An 18,027-nucleotide genomic window follows, 5' to 3' on the forward strand; every position below is an offset into this window, starting at 1 on the left:
TAAAATGCCTGAAAGCAGAATGAACACACACATTCTTCTTCTAAAAGCCCCAGCTCATTTTAGGATTATTTTAATTAGGGTTGAATTTTCCTATTTTGATAAAGAAAAAATATTTCTAACAAGTGTTCACAGACTGAGAGTAACTGCACTGTTGCCAGAGCCTTTTAAAATGAAAACAGCAGAAACAGCAGAAATGTGGGTAGACAAGTGACCTCATAAGAAGGGTTGCTGGTGAGTGTTCTGCCACAGAACAAAAGCTACACATGTTTTGTAAGAAATGTGTTTTTACAAATTGTGTGGAAGTTGTTCTGGAGGTACCAGAGAGCAGAGGAAAGAGGTTGCTGGCTAATGAACCATGGAATTACGAAAGGTGAAAATGAAAGAGGCATATCAGGTTAATAACCATTTGTGAAATAGCTGTACAGAGTTACCAATTTTTCTCAGACTGTTTAAAATGTCTGAATCTAGTGGGTTCCTATGTCTTCCCTTGAGATTCAGTCCTACTGTCTAATAAAACTTCCTGTCAGGAAACTTTTTGTGATGTTCAGCCTAAATTTCTCTTTTCTCAACAGCAATACATTATTCCAGGTTATAAACCCTTCTTTTGCAAGAAGATAAATTATTGTTAATTTTTAATGTTTATCCTTCACAAAAAGTTATTAACCATTATGTTCTTAACTCTCTTGTCAGTCGGCCAAGCTTTAAACAGACAGACCTCATAAATCAGATATAGTGCTAGATTTTTTTCTATGCTGTCCCTGAAATTACATTATGTTATTTAATGCTGAGATTCCCATACAAGGGGGAAGGTAAGCAGGTGGCTTGTAGACTACTTTCTTCCCAAATAATATTATTTATTCCTTAAGCAAAAATTGGTGTTTGGCTAGAAAAAAAGAAAAAAAAATCCACAGCTGCTCTATCAGGATTCTGGTTACTCAATTCTGCTTTAAACCTAAGAAATACTTGACTTCCTCCTAGTTTATAGCAATAATTAAATTACAATGGCCCTTCCACTGGATGACATAAATAACAATTGCCTGCTAGAATTTCAGTCTTTAGTCCTTCTGAGCTTTCCTGGTGTTGCTGGCATAACTGGAATACAAATAGCTTTAAAATGTTGTATGTGTGTACACTGTATAAACAGTCAAAACAACTATTATTACTGTATTAAGTATATATGCAAGTCTTGGCAGGGGCTAAAAATCCAGCACACAAACACAGGCTTAACTGAAAAACTCTCAGAACTCATCCATTACTGTAAGTGCAGTTTCATGGGACTATATTTCTGTATTTTTGTATGTTCTTTCCCAATATTCTTTCAAACCCAAATTCAAATCACATTCTATCACAATATTTTAGTGCCTAATTCCTGTCATAATTTGGGCCCAGGTTGAGATAGATCATTTTGAAACAGCAAATAAAAATGTATTTAATTTGTAAAGCAATTTTTCTTCACCAGTTTCATTAATATCATTGAAAGACACAGCTAGATATGCTGCTTTTTATTTTTTTTCTTCTCATATATCTGCTGAGAGTCAAGACAAAGTATAAGGGGAAAAAACACCACCAAAAACCATATGCATTTATTATTGCTCAGTAATAACCACACAGAAGACCAATAGACAAAAATTTGGAATAAGTTTGACCCAGCTGGAAAGGGAAAGGATCTTTTCTCTACAGACCAGGTGCTGTCTTTCTTTTTTTTTTTTTTAATGCTGCAAACAGGATACTTAGCCATCAGTATTTTTCAGCATGACTCTCTCTATGACTGTTTTCCAAATCTTTACCTTATTTCCCAGTAGACTTACAGTATTACATAGCAATTCCATATTGTATGTAGGACTATGGAAGTAATGAAAGAACAAGCATCACTGCAATTGCCTAAAAAAGGGTTATGAATAGAAGTGACAATGAGAAAGGTAATGGGTTCCTTCACCTGCCATGAAAACTAACCTGGCTTTACCTAAAACACTTTTAGGGTCAAAAGGCTCTGCAGTTTTAGTCTGTTCCCACAATGAGGAAGAAAAAAAGCACACTGCTTGCATTAAATCAAAACAACAATGAATTTGCAGTGGAAATCTGAAACAATGACAAAAGAAGACATTAGGAAATATTTAGTTTGGTCACCTTTGCAAGAGAAATCTGTATACAAACTTAACAATGAACAGGATTAAATAGAAGCTTATTTAAGGTCTCTTTCCGTCAACAACATTGCCTCAAAATATACTTTCCTTTTTCTTCACTCTTCTATCTCTCATTCTAATTTCACTACTTTAATGGGACCCAAAGACATTCTAATTTACATTTAGCTAACATTAACTTTCTTGATAGTTGGAAGCATTTATGCAGTAGAGAGGAAACAGAAAGCATATGTGAGCATCTGAACAGCTTCCAGTTCTTTTACCTTCTGTACTTCATGCTCTTTCTATACAAACACACAAATATCATCTTTTTACGATTAATAATCTCTGGTTTAAAGACCTCATGTCATCACAAAGGCCAAATTATTACAGCAGCAGCTAGAGCCAATTTGGATCATCAGGCTTAGGTGAACTTAGAATAAACTAGTTTTAATGATAGGTGAAAATACCTCAGAGTTTTAATACACATTATCTAGTGATGTCCATATGTGTAATGGAGAAATGCATACAATAGTATAAATATATTTAAAATTTTAAGTTCAATATTTAACTGAATGTGGGAGAAAAGGTGCCATTATTGTTCATTTTAATGGATAGGATCGTTTGCTTACCAGATTACACATACATGATGAAACTGTGAAAATCAGCAGTAGAATACCAAGGCCATGTTTACTATATTTCTTCAACAAATCTGTAGGGACACATTTCTTGCCCTGTCTCTGGGAAAGCTCAGGCCAAGGCTGAATGCTGACCATCCTACAGATGCACTCTCAGAAGCAAGGCAAGCTGGCAGCCAGCAAGAGTTCACAAACTTGCAGGACAGACAAAAGCCAAATTTCTCCCTCTCAGGACAAGTAAGCTCATTGCTGTTGTTGGCTATTAGTGTACCAGTGACTACCACCTACCATTTTAAATTAGAATACACTCACAAGAATTCTCAGTCAAATGTCTGAAGAGCAAAGCAGGGGCCAGAAAAATAATTCTAACCACACTTAACCCTAAATCCAATAGTAATTAAGACCTAACTGGGGGTTTTTTACCTTCTTTTTGACACACTCTATTGACCAATATTCCATGGCTCACTGAAAGAACTCAGTAGGCTGCTGAGTAAAGCTGGAAGACCATTCTTTTCTTCCAGTCCTGCAGCATTAGAAGTGTCATTGTACAGAGTTAAAAGTTATACACTGCTATTTTTTGCATTGGAGAACACAATACAAAGGCCTGCTCCAAGCCCCATTGTACTTTCTGGGTTTGTATTCATCTGACATTATGCTACCTTGGATTCAGGCTTTACATTCATAAATATCAGAAGGCATTGCTGAAGAAGTAATGCATGTCAAGTGGCCTGCAATCCTTGAACAAAGCAGACCTTGCTCCCCCCATCATCATTATTCACCAGACATGGCAGAATGAAAGGCTGAAAGGATCAAAGAGCAGAGCACCAGCAGTATCTACTAATAATTGACAGCGTAAGCAACACCACTAATCAAGGCCAGAATACAGGACTTCATAAAGGACAGACATTCAGGTTCCCTGGCTTAGCTGACATCATTTAAACTGAGACCAGTTGAGCAAAATGAAAGAAGGTGCTTTAAATATGAGGAATGTTTTAGGTAAAATAAGCAAGAGCAAAATTGCACCTGATAAAATTAAAAAGAAAACTAAACATGAATCAATTACAGCTAACATCATGATCTACTGAAATCTTCTGATCCTTCTTACATAGCAGATAACTGTTACTCATACATAGAAATACATAGTTTGGGCAAATCAGTGCTGCCTTTCAAATTTTAAATTTTAGATTTTTGCATTCCTTCATGTTTCCTTTAAGTACAACATGACAAAGTAGCAGTTCTCATCTCCCAAAAAAAGTAGGAAGAAAATGAAAGAAATCCAGTGTTACTGCCCTAAATTGTCAAAGAAAATGGTTGAGAGAAAAAGCTCTGGCTGCTGTTCTGACCAGTACTGACTTTCACAACCTCTTTTTCCAGAACTTAGGTGTGCTTGTCAATTCAACCATTTCTACAGAAGTAAAATCTCACTACATTTAACCTTCTAATTATTTGATACCCTAAGACAAAAATTCATTTACTTATGTTGTAGTCAGCATTCATTGCCTATAATGCTAAAGAGAAAATAGCTGAGTGACCAGAACTGTCTGATAATAAATTGTAAAAGTTAGGCAACTATAAAAAAATTGTGTTCTCTTTTTCCAAGAAACAAGCAAGTCATTTAGATATACTAACATTCTTTGAACTTGACCCAGAAAGTTTAGCTCTAGTGCAGAAATAATTTAGTTTCACCAGCTCATTCAGGCACTGACTTCTCTACCTGAAGTGCCAAGAACGTTTCCCAGCAATGAGTGCTAGACTGGCTGGTTACACAGGGTGAACCTTGTGCTTCTTGCCTATGAACTAATGCACAGAGGTTAGCAAAAAACCTGCATACTCAGTAAAGCCTTTAACCATCATCAAAATACCCACATTTTGCAGTAAACCTTCTGAATAATACAGTCTGTTTTTCATTACTACAGCCAGTGTCCCCAAAGTCAGTTCTCACAACTGCAAAGCACTTGCAGATACAATTTAAGTATTTTTACTAAATACAGTGGGGGTTAGGTTTCTATTCTGAAAAGCACTTCAAAGGAATTTCAGCTGAATGAACTAAAGAAAAATATTCCATGGTCTCAGTTTCAACCATATTGAACATTTAATCATTATGAACATATAAAATATAATTACAGTGAAAATATCTGTAGTCTTTAGACTACTATTTTTCACAGCCAGGGACAATAGACAGAGAATAATCTGTCATTTTCACAGTTGACCTGAAGGCTTTGTAGGAAGCCATGTTATGTTCTCAAACTTAGTTGAGACCAACAATTGTTTGCAATTATTCTACGCAAGATATTTGAAGATATTCTGATACAAAAAAAAAAAAAAACCTGTAAAACAGAAGACAATAAAAAATGTTTAGACAAAAGCCAAACTGCCTGTTTCAAAGGAACCTGGCAGAAATGCTTTGACCTGATAGCAGCAGGAAGTATAACCATCAAGGACTCTCTTACAATTAAATATTTAGAATGATAAATGAATTATCATAATAAACACTTAGCATTCAGGTAGAAAATTACTAAGAAAACCACTTTTGCCCATTTGTGGTTTATTTGACAGAAGGTCAGCTTCTCTTTCAATGCAAGGCAAAACTCATTCTTTATATAATTCATTATCCATGAATCAACCAAAAAGGTTGATTGCATCAGGAATAAATGTGACCCGTTTCCTTCAGAATCCCTACAATTCCTTTGCTTTTTTTATTCAGAATACAACAAAACAGCTTTCCAAGCAGAAAAATGGAAGCAGTACTGTTACAATTTTACCAATTAGGGATCTATTTCGAACTAAAGGATTGTCACAAAAGTACATGATTCTCTGAGTAAACATCACGGCATTAGTAACAAAATTTTTTGTGTTCCTACTTCTTCAATAGGATCTGTGAAATCAAAGATGATTTAATTCCTTTCCTTGTAATACTAAGGCTATCCAAGTCATTGATGTATAATCAGTGTTAATTGAAGCAGTTAACATTATATCCTCTGATTACTTTCCTGACAGGACTTAGCCAAGTGAATTCCTAGTATTCTGTTTTCTCAGCCAGACTGTAGTTTACAATGAAATACTACTTCACTTCGCATTATTATATATAAAGTTGTTAATGCAATTTAGGGAAAATTATATTTACATAACAGCAGCTTTGGACCAAATGAAACAGAAGGAACCAGACCTCCTCAACTCAGTTCATGCTCCCTGTACTATTTCTTTTGCAAAACAAGAAAACATGAGAAGCTAATATTTTCATATTCTATTAATGTTCATATTCTATTAATATTCATGATACTGTGCCTGGCACATCTGGTAAATGACCTAAGAAGTTTTACTATAACAACAAGTTCTTTTCTAAAAATTAGAGGCAGGATAAATCACATCTTGTAATACTCACAGTCAGATAATCTGTTCTACAACCAGCTGCCCTTCATGCAAGGCACGGGTAGATATTGTCACCTGCAACCTGCTGCTTCTCCTGCACAATTCATGTATTTTCCATCATCCCTTCACATCCCGGGTAACTTCTGTGCAAATCAAACTAAATTAATTTCACTTGCCAAGTTCCAGCTCTTAACCTATTTTGTTACATCATCAAACCGATATTTCAGTGGGAAAGAATTAAATAGAATAAGCAGCTTTGTTTGCCATTCATGTTACTACTTAATAGTAATACATTACTGTTTTGTAATAGCCTGATGATAAAAGAACTAGAAAAAATCCTTTGTTTTGTTATGTTTGATCTTCCACTCAAACTGAATTTAATTTAACAGTATAATAAGCCAACAGAAAATATTTTTCCCTAATTGAGATATACCATCTGCTCCAGTAATCAGCAAGACACATCTCAACTTATTTGGACGTTTGATGCAAGCTTTTGTGCAACTGACAACAGGAAATATGAACATGATTAGAATACAAAGTAATTTTTTGTCCTAGGAATATTTGTTTTACACATGCGCTCAGTGGAGCTACTTCTGTGAAAGCTAGTTGCTCCTCCTATTCTTCTACCCTAAATAAATTTTATAGGTACTGCATTCTCACAGAGTCTAAAATAGAGATTTTATCTGCTAGCCACTGACAAAAAATGAATTTAAATGCATTTTATACTGGAAAATATCTGAAACCAGTTATTTTTCACACATAATTGTCACACAGATTATCTCTGCTGATGATTTACAGAAAACTCCATTCTAAATTCCCTCTTGTAGTTTTAAACTTCTTCCAATTTTTATAAATTCAAATGCTATGATTCAGTAAAAAAATTAAAATTTGAAAGTGAATTTGATCGTTTGAAATGGGACTCACTCCACATACTAAACCAAATGCGGTTCAAAAGTGTGAGTTTGAGGTCCATACTATTTTAGCTTATATTAGCCTGTCAATATTGAGAGTATTTTGGTCCATGTGGAGCACTTGTTCCAGAAAGATAGTCTGCACCCTGGTAAGTGTGTTAGTTGTAAGAGGACTAAGTTTACAGAACAACCTGCATTTGAGGTAGACAGGGACTTCTCTACCAGAGAATCATTTTAAAACTTAAGGCAAACTAACTGAAACAATAACATTAAAGAAGCAACTGCACCTAAATAAATCTTCCTTTGTATGAGGATTAACCTGCAATAAATCAATGACATTTTGTCTTAATTCCCTTGTGTACCTCTTACAAGATAAGGATTCTGTCTTGTAGGACAAGGATAAGACAGAGATACCTAAATGTCATACAAAGAGACTTTTCCCTTTGATGTTGTATGAGCTACACATGGAACTTCCTCTTAATTCAGGACTACCATCGATCAAGATAATCAATAGGGATTTTCTGGTTTATAAGACAGTCATAAAGCTTAAGGCTACTTTCTCAGGGAAATAGACATTTTAGCTCAATTGATTCATTTAATTATTTGAACTGGTTCGAGCATAAAGTTCTTATTTTGAATGTAGTTTCACTTTATGTGATTTTGTTCCAGATTTACATTGAGAAAGGTTTTGGGTTTGTATAGTTAATTTTCATGTTATAGACATGAAAGAGGGACCAAAGGCTGACACTGTTTCTAAAGTTGAAAAGAGAATGAAAAATTGTTTTTGAAGCATCAGAAAAGCTATATAATGACAAAATTTTTGTTTTAATTCTTCTTTAACAAAAGATAATCAAGAGAAAGTTAAAAAGTTACACACACATTTCCTTTTTCTCATGTTTTAGAATCTGTGCAGAGGAAATACGACTTCAGAGCTCTGGCGCCTTAAGTCCTCACTTCCCTTCTCTGCCAAAACCCAGTGCTCTATTTTATTTAAATTATCATAATTATAGTAGGTGGGTTTTGTTTTGTTTCGTTTAAGAGATATGTGTAGAAAAAATGAACGAGTCTTCAAGAGGAAGAAAGATGGTGTGAGGAGATTGAGGAGGTACACAAAGGCTCATAGATTCTTGTAATATCTTAGCATCTTTCTGTAATAATAATCCTCAGTACTGAGCTTTTTCATCTCAGAGCTTTAGATGCAACAACAGTACTAAAGGCAGAGCAGTTAAATAGGAGCAGGACTCAAAAGAGAATCAAGTGGTTCCCTTGTCCCACTGAGTAGTCAACCACATTATTCCAATTAACATTAATCAAGTGTAGTTAGTTGCTAAGATAACAACTGGTATGAGTCAAACACTTTTCAGCTCATCAAGTGATAGATGTCAGAGGTTTTGTATCTTAACTGACAATGCTGCTGTAAAGTTCAACTTCCACCAAGACACTTTGCTTCAGTTCCATATTAGTTTTGTTTGTAGTAATATATTTAATCTTTTCAGGCTCACAAACTCCAAGTTCCAATGCAGAAAAAGGCATACAAACGATCCGGTATTAGAAGGAAATGTTTTGTATCTCAATTTTCTACTCTAATTGAAAGAAAGTAAAGATGCTTCCTATTAACTAGGTATTTATGTGGAAATCAACAACAACAAAAAACTAATTACAAAACAAATATCTGATATTTGGACCTCTTCTGTCTTTCCATCAGTGAATCTATTAGTGTGTTGGCTGTGCTTAAACCCTTGCACATTGTCATCAGATGAGATATTTGATTTTCCTTAAGGCTTTTAGTTTTCTTCCACCACTGAGGTAGTTCTTTTAAAGAGAATAAGACAGCCTAATCTCCTTCCTAGTTATGGAGTTCAAAATGCTCATAGATTATATTTATCTCACACTTTTTGATCTGCTGTTCTCAGTCTGGATTCTTTCAACTTCTATCTATGGGAAGAAAGACTTAAATGAATTTTTTTTTTCAGTTTATATGTGGTCTTATGCCATACAAGCCTTTCAAATGAAAAAGCACATTTTCTCAGTCAGTAAGCCTGGGAAAGGAAGAGTCAGAAGACAAAGAGAGAGGTACAGCAATGATGCCTCATGCATGAGCTCCAGCTTTAATATTTTCTGTGCAAGCATGGAAATCTAACCATATAACACACAATATTCCCAGTTCTACACTTAGGTAGCTTATATGAGTCTAAATAATGGATGTGAGTTAAATCATACAAAAACATCACATCTTCCATAATTTTCATATTAATCTTTACATATAAGTAACTAACAAGCAGGCTACAAACCTGCTGTATTTACAATATGTCGAGTTCTCAGCTGTGTTCCCAGATAATGTGTGAATACAGGCTATGCAAAAGTCATTGTCACCCACAGGGAGGTGAGTGCTAGCCTTCTTTTCAGCAATTCAGGGTCCTACCTTGGGGCCTATTAGCAAGAAGGCAGACTGCTTTATTATTTGAAAAGCTGTTCACTGTGATTTATGGCCTTGTATTAGCCTCCTCATCTTGAGATATTAGACAATCATACTTTGTCATGGACAATCTGAGGTGGGGAAAACACAGAGCATTCATCTTCTCTTGCCATCCAGGACACTTCTTTTCATCTATTGTTTTTTCCTCTGGCATATCATTTCCTTGTAATCAATTTAAATTGAAAACTTTAATGACCTTCCCTGAGCGTTACACAGCCTTTTCACCTACTCTGAGGGTTTTTCTGGAAAGAAATTAAAACCCCAAAGCCTTTTAAAGTTTGCAGCATATTCCCTACCAAAAAAGCATACAAGTCTCATTTGTGATTATGAAAGGATTTTAGCTGATTACCAATTAAGCAGACCCAAAATACCCAATATAAATATTTCCACATTTCAAGCTATTGTTGTGGTTTAACCCCCGCTGGCAAATAAGCACCATGTAGCCACTCGCTCATTCCCCCTTTCCCAGCCAGGGGAATGGAATTGGAAAAAGGTAAAACCTGTGAGCCAAGAATAGTTAAACAATTGAAATAAAGTAAAATGTAACAATAATAATTAATAATAATAATAATTGAAATTAAAATGAGTGATAAAGAGAAATAAAACCCAGGAAATACAAGTGATGCATACATAATACAATTGGCCATCACCAGCTGACCGATGCCCAGTCCTTCCCCGAGCACTGACTGGCACCTCCAGGCCAACTCCCCCAGTTTGCATACTGGGCATGACAGTCTGTAGTGTGGAATATCCCTTTGACCTGTTCAGGACAGCTGTTCTGGCTTTGCTCCCTCCCAGCTTCCTGTGCACCTCCTCACTGGCAGAGCAGGGGAAACTGAAAGTCCCTGACTTAGAGTAAACACTGCTAAGCCACTACTAAAACAGTGTATTATCAACATCATTCTCATAGTTAATTCAAAACACTGCACTGTACCAGCTATGAGGAAGAAAATTAATCCTATCCCAGCCAAAACCATGACAGTATCCATCCATTATTCCATACCATTTATACCATGCCTAGGTCTCTCCATACCATTTATACCATGCCTAGGTCTCACATTTTGCAATGTATCCCAGTTAACAACCATCCTTCTTCTTGGTCCTTTGATGTACACACACACATATATATATATATATATATGTATATATAGGTATCATTCCCTGAGCCTATGCACCATTCCTGTGAGAGTCCATTGAGTTAATTTATTCCACAACTTTGGACTCCACCTATCATAATAGCTGTTCAGGGCAGAAAAACTGGTGTGGTTTTGGGTTGCTGCATCATGGTCCCATCACTGCTGGGCTTGTCCTGTTCATTTCTCATTAACCTGGGTGATTTTTGCTATAGGATCCTTGATATGGCCTATAGTCACCTTAGAAGTGATTATACTCATGCTACATAGCAATTAACACCATTAGCCATTAACAATTTATTTCATTAGCTAGTCTCACCTAAAATCCAATCCCCTTGAGGTACTCACCAGACTTCCCCATCTCCAAGTAAGCTAAGAAACAACTACATGCAAAATACATACAGAATAAAAACAGATACTGACATTTGGAACCACTGTGCCACAAAGCAACTGCACGCCTTAGGCAGAGTCCGCTGCAGGTCATTTGAAATGATAAACCAAAAGGTCACAGAGGATATAATAACTGATCTTTACCACTGCCTTTCTGAAGGATGTATCACCTGAGGACACACACAAAATTGTTTAATGGCATTAGTGGAGTCACAGAAATGCAAACTCAATGAAAAAGTGACGTTGGAATACAAAAGTATTCCATACAAAAGACATTATAGGTGTTTTTGTGAAACCTCGGAAACAAGAGTTTGGCTTTGCTCTATGGAGGGTAGATGGATGTGGCTTAATCTTTCATCTCTTTACCCTTAAAGTACAACAGGCCTTTCACTGGGAACCCCAACGTATTCCTTCATACTTGAAGGAGTATATGAGGAAAAAAAGCTGATATTTATGGATTAACAAATAAATAAATAAACCAAAAAAACCCTACCCCACTACCATAAGAAGACAAGGAATTTTTTTGTCCTCCCATTCACAAACAAGAAAAATAAAATAGAACAAAATCAATCTGTTACAGAGACAGACCCCAAATCATGTGTTTTGTAATTAAACTCTTCCCCCACAACAGTAGGAAAGCTGTGCTGGGGTGCTTGCCTTGAGGAAGAGCATCTGATTGAACTGAGGACTCCCATTGCCACATGAGTGTCCTAACAGCAGGCCACCAACAACTCTAAAGTGCCTTCATTTATTTTCATCAAAAGTTCTTCGGTTGATACCTCAGAAACCTCTCCAATGGTATCTGAAAGAAAGTATCCATTTTTCCAAAAAGTTTACATTTCTAGCACTTTTAACCACACTAACTCTGCAGGGGATCAGGTCTTACGTTCTTGCATCTAAAATACCTGAGCTGAATTCAGAACAAAGGAGGGAAATAATACTGAACATTCAAGTGTTCTACAAGTTCAAGTACCACTGACTCAGAAAACCTGGGCATTTCAAACCTAAAGTCCAAGTGAAATATCAGCAGTATTTAAGGTTCAATATACCACTGATACTTTTGAAATTATACTTCTGCTTTTTTGCCCTTAGTTTTGCCAAGTATATCAAACAGCATAGAACCATGTAGCACATCTTCAAGCTGTGTTAAGCAGCAGCACCTGAAGCTGTCAAATTTACTCCAAAGACCAAAAAAGGCTACACCAAAAGAGCATGAAAATTTAACCAGCTGATTGATAAGGCTTCTATTTGCATTATTATTTTGGCTTCTGACGTACGTACAAGTAATAAATGCCTTGGTGAAATGATTAAACCAGAAAAAAATGTCAACAATTCTGTGAGTACATTATTTTTGGAAACAAGGCTAAAACTCCTAATCTCTTTAGTCATTTTGAGACTGCTATTTCTCATCAGCCAAAAGGTGCCATGTAAATTGTGCCATTATAGATATCCTTACGTCATCATAAATTTTTCTGCAGGCAGAGACAGATAAAAAGATTACTTTTGAGATATGCTCTTCTGTTCACAGTAAATCATTCCCACTGAAGTCTTAGATACAGAAATAGCTTCTCTCTCGTCCTGTCTGTTAACCCTTTGAACCTGTTTAAAATGTCTTTACATCAAAAAGCGTTGAGATGGCTGTCTAGCTGAAATCCCATGGTTAGAGCTGGGCAATTTGAGAGGAGGGAGTGTAGATAGTGTGTTTGCACAAAACAGTCCTGGGCTGACAAACATGGTAGTGAACCCAAGTTAACGAAAAAAAAATTTTTTTAAGTCTGTATTTTCTAGTTGAAAAACCTTAAAAAACCCCAACCTGTAAAACTTAAATAAACTTCAAACATTTTGCTTCAGTGAACTTGAAAAACTGAGTTGCTGGGTATCTTCATAGTTTAAAAATAAAGTACTTACATGCTAGCTCAAGTGAAATAGTTCATCAACCAAAGAGTGAACAAAAAAAATAGGAAAAAAATCTAATCACTCTGTTTTTATGTTAGTGACATACCTGAACTATTCAGCTACCAGCAGGAAGAACATCAGGCAGCCACACTGCCTTAGGAACAGCAGTGGTCAGGAGGGATGGTGTGCTGGACTGGAACACAGTGGCTGCCAATTAGAAAAAACACAACACACATTATCAGAAAAGTACAGTTGAAGAGGTCCATCTGGGCACATTATAATGCCTTCACATACACATCAATATTTAAAACATTGTCTTCTTTTATGCGAATCAGCAGGAAAATCTGTTTCCGCCAGGCTACAGACAGTCTGAGAAAGCAGCAATTAAAATCTGTTATCCACATCCTATCACTTTCACTTCTGGGATTTCTCTTCCTCCCACTCTCCACAAAACTAACAGCAATGCAAGGCTTTGCCTTTATGATTTAACACTGCAGGGAGCAAAGACCAGAATGTCAGTTGTCAGTATTATCACAGAATCACAGAATGGTTGGGTTGGAAAGAACCTCTGGAGGTCATCTAGTCCAAGGCCCCTGCTAAAGCAGAATCAGCTAGAGCTGGTTGCACTGGGTCACATCCAGCAGATTTTTAATATCTCCAGAGAAGGACACTTCAGAGCCTCTCTGGGCAGCCCGTTTCAGTCACTTCCAAAGTAAAGAAGGCTTTCCTTATATTCAGATAGAATTTCCTATGTTTCAGGTCATGCCCATTGGCCCTTGTCTTGTTGCTAGTCTCCACTGAAAAGCATCTGTCCCCATCCTCCTGATGATCACTCTTAAGATAGTAAGATATTATGGCTGCAGTTAGATCAGGGTTATAGGTAGGAACTAAGGGAATAGTTAATTCCATGTTAGAATAGTTTCAAGCTTACACATACACAGACCCACAGCACAGTTATGGGGAGGAATAGAAACCTATAGAAGCTCGATCCTCTCTCACTGTCACCTTGGCCCTGTGAGGCTGCCAAAGAAATTAAGGACACATCATATTAATAAATCGCTCAGCAATGTGTGCAGAGGCTCTAATGGCACAACTCAGAGAATAAACAGGAGAATAACAGCAACAGAAGGAGGCCCAGGGCAGTGAGCCAGTGGCAGTGCAAACCATCACAAAGCTTATGAAGAAGACTGCTGACGACCGCCCAGTTAACCTGAAATTTACAGTTGAAGCCAAAGGACAACTGGTTTAAATCATGTCTGTATGTGGGTACAGCATCCAGGAAAAGATCCCACTGCCCCATCCTGGAGAGCTGTTGACACAGTGCTGTACCTAAAGTAATATATAAGTGTGTTCCTGAGAGACAACAGTTACTTTTGCAAAGAGCTGCTCTAGCACAAAGTGGGAAGGAGTTTGTGCCTTAGCAGGCAGTCAAGAGATGAACACATATAAAATGAGCCCATATAAAATACTACCCCGCTTAATGTCCCAGCACTCCACAGAGCTGGCTGATATCCTCTAAGAAATATTCTGTTAAAAAACCCCAACTGCTGAGCTCTGTGAATATCTCCAATTTGACAAACTTGTAGAAAATCAATAACAAATTTCTGAAGAATTTTAGTTAACATTTGCAGGCTTCTTTATCGGAATACTTTCCTACTAATACAAGAAGCACGGTTCCCAAGGAAAAAAATATAGGTTATTGATCCAAGTGCTTTGAGACATAACTGATTATTAACAGGAGACAGTAAGAAATATTACCTTTTGGTCCAGTACAGAGTAATTAAGAATATTAATCAAGTCCAGGTTTTCTTGTGCAGATTCTTGCCTTTGCTATAAATAGTAGCCTGGGATTCAAAAGGGTAATGAATACCATAGCTAGCATAGGAATAACTACATAGTATATGTGAAAATACAGCCATCAATTATCAAATACTGGTAGGGTCAGCCATTTCATTTTCTTGAAAAAAACCTATTTATCTTTTGAAGACAAATTGTCAGCATTGGAAATGGCAATGGTAAAAAGCAAAGGATGTTGGTAGTGAACAGCATGTCTACAGATGAACACAAATTGCTAGAAAGTTTTTGACAAATTGCACATCTAAACAGTAAACCAGTGTCACACAGAAATCAGAGACAAAAGGACGCTTCCTATCCCAAAATATTGTCTCCTTAGAAAAAGAAGCAAATACTGGAAACCAGATGGCACTTCTCAGAGGAAAAGAAAGAAAAAAAAAAGAAAATAACTTGGGGGTTTGTAGGAAATAAAAGCAGCTCACAGACTCTGGAAGAAGATCCCCAGCAAAGCAAAAAGGATAAAGCTACTTTTTTTTGGCCCAGCTTTTTTCCTGTGTTCCCAAAACTTCACAGAAAGTACATCAAGGAGAAAGGCTTTCCTAGCAGCTCTCCTCAAATGCCTGGAAATTATTCAAACCTCAATACATCCTGGTGCTTGTCACTTCTCTACCTGCAAATACACACCTCTTGATAAATCTTTATTGCATCATTTTCAAACTAGCTTCCTAGACTTTAAAGTGCATACAGTGTTACATATGAGAATCTGAGGATTAATCACAGGCCTCATACCCTTAAGTGTTGGGCTTCATCCAGGCTGTGTTGTCCACTTTGAAAGTATTCCCATCAGTACATTACCGCCATTTATTCCTAACGCACTCTTACACTTCTGTTGTGCAAGCATAAAGGGGACAGAGACGGATGAGGATGATCTTTCAGAGCATTCTGCTTTCAAGTTCTTCTCCATGCAGAAGAATCCATGTGCATAAAGCACAGACTAATAATGTTAAGGTTATCTGACTAGTCAAGAAATATTACTTACAACAAATAACCCAGACTTCCCCTATTCTTTTATTTGCAGATTTTCCTTCAAGTTTTCATGTTTTATCTTACGGCAGAAAATCCCCTTCAGATTTTAACTGGAACATTAAATGAGTTTTCTGTGTGAAAAGACATACCAGTGTTTTGGTATGAAAGAAATTAAAATGCCATCATCATTTGCACACGATGTTGTTGTTCCTGTACAAGATACCAGATATTTCAGATATAATTCATAAGCTGAAATATGTGCAGGCAGCTCCAGGTTCTCTGCATGTGATCTGTGAAAAGCTGACATTTGATCTCCATCATCCCTTTACCAGGACTTCTCGAACAGTGTCCTGCAGGCCAGGGGAGCAGGTGACCTGCTGGCAGCACACCTGGATTCCGCTTGCATGTGGCCCTTGCACAAATCTCTGCAGCATAGGATCCAAGGTAGATGGATGATATGCAGCCAGCTGTAGTCTCAGCTATATGTAGCTATTATCTTATTTGCCCAGTCATAGATAAATGGAGAAATACTCCTCTATCCACATGACCTCAGTATAGTCTAATTTTAAATGATGCAGAAAAAAAAAACAAAAAAAAAACAACAGAGGGGAAAAAAAAACCCTTCTAAGGTTTGAACACACTCAGGGTTCTCTTCCCTGCAGAATCATTCAGATGATGGCTTAAATTTCCTACTCTCATCAAATAAAGAAGAGGGAAGAAACTTCCTCAGAAAATGCCTCCAGTTCAACACAGATTCTTTACTACAGCTCCACACTTTCTCTGTTACTAGCTAACTTCAGTAGAATGTTCACAATACTATTTCCACTTGGCTTTTTGGGAGTTTTTATGGACTCTGTATTAGTCTAATGATAAATAAGAATAATTTAATGTAGTCGTGTCTGAAATGAGCTGATATTCTGTATTACAGCAGATCACTTTCTTATTCAAGCTGAGGTTTGATTCTTCTGTGGACTTCTTTTAACTGTAACTATGCAGAAACACCAGGTACAGATATATGAAGAGAATAGAGCTCATACATTCTAGATCTACCTGGATTTGACACACAAAGTATTCTGAAAAGCTGTAAAATAATTCTGAAAAGCTGTGAAAAAATAATCATTTTATGTAGCTGTTTCTTCCTCCAAAGAAGAAAGTCCATCTGAATAGTAACATGGGCATTAAAAACGCTATCAACAAGCATGGCTCAAGGCATGGATTCTGTAATATACATATTCTTCAAAATAAGGAAATGAGTAATCCAGATAAATCACAGCAGAAGATGACTAACTCCCATTGCATTATGAAATTTCCTTAAAGGTCTTTTCTAACCTTAACAATTCTGTGATTCTGTTACAATGTGCTGGGGTGTCATTACATTAGCATTTATTTTGGGAACTTGGTACTCAACAGTATCCCTGTTGGGAACATGCTCAGGAGGAAAGGACTAAAAGCGAGACATGTTTTTTCTAGTTCATCAATATTCTTTTTAACCAAATTCAGGAAGCTGAGAAGAATATGTGTAATACGTTTCTTGCCATAACATTTAACACAATATTTGGCATGCTTACCTCATTTTCACTTTCCTTTTCAGTAGCAGGGTTTCACTATCTCTCCTTAATATAATTTATTTTCAGAGGTCTGACTTTCCTTTAAGTCTACACTGGAACACTGGCTCTTTGGCACTTAACTGGTAGAATAACGCTTCTGTATCTAAACATATTCACCATTCACCAGGGGTTCAGAACCTCATTGTGCCAAAGTATTCTAAATAACTCATTTCACCCTGATTTTCCCCAGTGGCAGCTAATGCCTATGTGTCAGCTACTGGCCAGCTGGCAGCTTACTCAGAGGAGAAGGTCTTTTCCAGGACATGCTAATAGTGCAGATAACCATAGAAACAGAATTAGTGGGGAAATGGAGCCCACCTGAATCTGTAGGGCATGAACAGCTACTTACCCAAGTGTCATACAGCAAACTCTACAAGAGAGGAACTAAGTATGCCAGGTCTACAGCCATACACCCCAACTGTCTATTGCACCAGTGAATTCCACCTGTGGAAGTCCTGAATCCCTGGAAAAATGTGCAACATACTTAATTTTCCAAGGCAGGCCTAATTCAGTTGGTGCTTTAAATGACATTAATAGCATGTGAATATTAGAAGCAAGCACTTGAACTGTGCTGTACCCTACCTACCCCTCTGGAAATTCATAATCCAGCCAGACAACACTTTGATTTTCTTTAACAGCATCTAGTTATGCAACTTCCCAAATTCAG

General features: G+C 36.8%; 1 protein-coding gene across 10 annotated transcripts in view; it reads right to left on the reverse strand.

The window, feature by feature from the left end:
• Positions 1-18,027, reverse strand: part of RET (ret proto-oncogene) — a 263,437-nt gene that overhangs the window by 140,527 nt on the left and 104,883 nt on the right. For all 10 annotated transcript variants that reach the window (XM_069019242.1, XM_069019246.1, XM_069019245.1 and 7 more), the window contains one exon: positions 13,040-13,140. The gene's annotated coding sequence lies outside the window, so the exon portion shown is untranslated. The remainder of the gene's footprint in view (positions 1-13,039; positions 13,141-18,027) is intronic.

This window comes from Aphelocoma coerulescens, chromosome 6 (assembly GCF_041296385.1).
Source record: "Aphelocoma coerulescens isolate FSJ_1873_10779 chromosome 6, UR_Acoe_1.0, whole genome shotgun sequence".
Lineage (NCBI taxonomy): Eukaryota > Metazoa > Chordata > Aves > Passeriformes > Corvidae > Aphelocoma > Aphelocoma coerulescens.